Source organism: Triticum dicoccoides, chromosome 4A (assembly GCF_002162155.2).
Source record: "Triticum dicoccoides isolate Atlit2015 ecotype Zavitan chromosome 4A, WEW_v2.0, whole genome shotgun sequence".
NCBI lineage: Eukaryota > Viridiplantae > Streptophyta > Magnoliopsida > Poales > Poaceae > Triticum > Triticum dicoccoides.
This window is the reverse complement of record NC_041386.1, coordinates 279,953,297-279,954,756: the sequence shown is the minus strand read 5'-3', so window position 1 is coordinate 279,954,756 and position 1,460 is coordinate 279,953,297.

Here is a 1,460-nt window from a genome sequence, read left to right as displayed (position 1 = left end):
CCTAACTGATGAAACTTTGAATCAAAGGATGGGAGCACAGATGTTGCAAGCGACAAGGTTTACATACGCACAAGCTTTTTCATAAATGGATGGCGAGGGGAACATATCTATGTTTGCTGTCCTTATCGCTCCCGATAAGGAGGAGCTGTCGGGGATCAATATGCTGGCATGTGATGATCCACAAGTATAGGGGTTGAATCTAGTCCTTTCGATAAGTAAGAGTGTCAAACCAATGAGGAGCAGAAGGAAATGACAAGTGGTTTTCATCAACGTAATCTTTGCATGCACCAAAATTGTCGATAACGAGTAGTTTGACAGCAAGGTAATTTGTAACAACCAATTAACGGTTGTCGGATTCAGGACTCCATAGACCCAAGAAAGGTTCAAACTCTGGAGTGTGTGAGAAGAACTCGACCTATCCACCCTACCAGCCCGTCGCCCCAGGGCCTAGCTCGGTTCACGTGAGTAAGCAACAAGATGAACACGAAAGTTTACCCAGGTTCGGGCCACCTTGCGGTGTAAGACCCTAGTCCTGCTTTGTGGTGGATTTGCCTCACGAGGGGATGAAGATTAACTAATACAAGGGATGAACAACCTCGCGAGGTCTATGGATGAGGGTGGAAAGGATTAGATCCCCTTCCAAGGTGGTGGCTAACCTATATTTATAGTGGTCGCGGTGCTCTTCCCCCAAAACGTAGGCGGGAAGGGATCCCATAGTGGCCAATTTGAAAGGGGACATGTAGTACATCTTATCCTAATGAAAGGTGGTCTTCGCCTGCAAAGCTTCTAGTTGTGACGCAACGGTGGGCTCGGTGATGACATCCGTCCTGCCGCGTTGGCGGTCTTGGTCTCCTTGCACCAGAATGGAAACCTTTGCTTTATTCCTCAGGAACCCACGCCTGTCCTTGACTCCTTAGCACCAAAGAGGAAACTATCTTCTCTATGCCCGCTGCCGCCCGCCTACCTTGGTCATCATGACTTGCGTCATGGTAGCCTCATGAGGCTGGGTACCTGCATAGAAATCTCCGCTCCTCGGGAGATCTTGATGCCGTCCGCCCCGCAAGGCTTGGCCCTTTGTGAGGGTCTTGCCTTGGTGGTCTTGTAGGTGGGCCATACTAGGCCGTCGAAGGAGCCACACCGTGCGCTGTAGGCAGGCAAGTCTAGGTACCTTGGTTCCCAGAATGCCGACAGTAGCCCCGGGCCCAAGGCGCGCTCGGTCTTGGCTTTGTGGCGAAGACAAGGGGCAAGGGCGAAGCGCCACGGGTCCCAATCGCCTGCGGGCCAGGCTGACACGTGGAGCTTGGAGAGACGTGGGTGTCTCCACTTCCCCATGCCACCTCGACAACTTCTCGGGCTGACAAAAAGACTGACGCCCGCTACCTCACCATCATTGCTCATCTTTCGCCTCGCTCTAGATCCCCTTTCTCCCAGCTGAGAACATCTCCAGATCTAATCAATCT